At 44.4% G+C, this 2,147-nt stretch overlaps 1 pseudogene; it reads left to right on the top strand.

The window, feature by feature from the left end:
• LOC104849828 lies at positions 1-1,454 on the top strand (annotated as a pseudogene).
• Positions 1,455-2,147: the final 693 nt, after the last annotated feature.

The following is a 2,147-nucleotide window of genomic DNA, read 5'->3' as shown; positions in this document are numbered from 1 at the left end:
TGGTCCTGCTAGGCTGCTGATGGATGCAGTTCTTCTCTGATTCCAAAATCCAGAATGGCACATCAGGTATTCATTTTATCTGTACAAGAGAAGGCAGCCAAGTGGTGAAACATTTGTTGGACTTGAAACAGAAGATGAAGTGAAACTGGCTTTGAAGAAGGACAGAGGAGCCACGGGGCACAGACAGGTTGACGTATTCAGGCCCAGCAGTGTCGAAATGGATCGAGTGTTGCAGCATGCAGGTCTACATAGTCCCAGTACTGCTGCTGATGGTTTCATCTGGCTTAGAGGACTCCCGTTGGCCATAGAAAGGGAGAGATTGTTCAGTTCTTTTAAGGGTTGGAAATTGTGCCAAATGGGATGACACTGCCAGTGGACTTTCAGGGGTGGAACATAGGGGAGACCTTTGTGCAATTTGCTTCATAGGAGATAGTTGGAGGCTGGGGATTTAGCTCAGTGGTTCCGCTGCCTGCCTCACAAGTGCAAAGATCTGAGTTTGATCCCTGGTACCAAAAAAAAAAAAAACTTGTAAACTGGTAAATGTATTCATTTTAACACAGCAAAATATTTTCTTAAATGTGTATAATAACGCAGGAGACAGCTGGAAAGACCTTAGAGAAACACAAGGAAAGAATGGGGCACAGGTACATTGAAATATTCAAGAGCAGCAGAGGTGAAATCTGAACCCACTGTGATCCCCTCGAAAGCTCATGGCTATGCAGTGGCCAAGTCCTTATGACAAGCCCAGGGCTGGCTGAGGATATAGCAGCACTGGTAAGGGAGCTGGGTTTGAAAGGATGAGGTGGGGTGCCTATGGCGGAGGGTATGAAGGCCCTGAGGACTATGGTGCCTTTAACGATGGCTATGGCTTTTGGTCTGATAGGTTGGAAGAGACCTCCGTTACTGTTTCTCAGGAATGTCTGACCATAGATATGGAGATGATGGGCGTGGTTTCCAGAGCACCATCTGGCACTGTGTACACAGGAGGGGGTTACCTTACAGAGCCACTGAGAATGATGTTTTTTCACCTCCTAACCCCATGAGAGTACACACTGAAATTGGACCCGATGGCAGGGTTACAGGTGAGGCAGATGTTGACCTTGCTACTCATGAAGATGCAGGGGCAGCTATGGCAAAAGATAAAGCTAATAGGCAACGCAGATAGGTGGAGCTCTTCTCGAATTCTACCGTAGGAACAAGTGTAGGGGCTCGCGACCACAGCTATGGAGCACTCTTTCTGAATTCTACAGCAGGGGCAAGTGGCGGTGCTTATGGTAGCCAAATGATAGGAGGAGGAGGGATGGGCTTCTCTAACCAGTCTAGTTACAGGGGCTTCTGCCAGCCAGCAGCTGAGCAGTGGTTATGCAGGTACTCAGGGTGGTCAGAGCAATATGAGTGGACAGGACCAAGTTCTTCAGGAGAACGCCAGTAACTATCAGTCAAACCTTGCTTAGGTAGAGGAGGGGCACTAAGTAGCTACACAGAAATAGAGCTGTGCATTGTGGGAGTTGGATAGAGTGAGAGGCGTGTCTAGTGTATCTAGTATAATTCGTAGGTGGAAAAGATAATTGGTTCCGATTGCTCTTGGTCAGCTAGCTCACCTGTCCTCCATCCCTTACTCTGCCTCTCTTTGCCTCTTTTCTTCCCCCCCTTTCTTTCTCTTTGTTTGTTTGGTTTTTTTTAGAAAACAAAAGTTAAATTTCACAGTTTTGCATTACAGGCATGTGGTTCACGCTTGCTTACTGTAAAATGGAAATCAATATTTTTTTATTTGTTATTATTAAATATTTATTTATTTACTTATTTATTTTGGTACGGGGGATGGAACTCTCGGGTCCCTGCTCTTGCAAGGCAGGCGGCAGAACCACTGAGCTACATCCCTGGCCCCGATATATTTTTTGAACACTTTCAGTAATTCTCAAACTGAGACATCATGTAGAATGTAATAACAAAGTTCAGTATTGACCATAACATAAAACAACTTTTAGCTTTCTTTCAGTTAGTTGTGTTGTAGGAGTGTATCTGAGCGGTAAGCATACTTAGGTTAAAGCAGTTTAGCTTATGTTAAATGTTGCTCTTATAACACAGTACATTGAGAACTCCAGTGAGAAACATGCTTTTTTTTTTTTTTTTTTTTTTTTTTTTTT

This window comes from Fukomys damarensis, unplaced genomic scaffold (assembly GCF_012274545.1).
Source record: "Fukomys damarensis isolate Sample0158 unplaced genomic scaffold, DMR_v1.0_HiC HiC_scaffold_39, whole genome shotgun sequence".
NCBI lineage: Eukaryota > Metazoa > Chordata > Mammalia > Rodentia > Bathyergidae > Fukomys > Fukomys damarensis.
The sequence above is the reverse complement of the archived record's forward strand: the minus strand, read 5'-3'. Positions and strand labels throughout refer to the sequence as shown.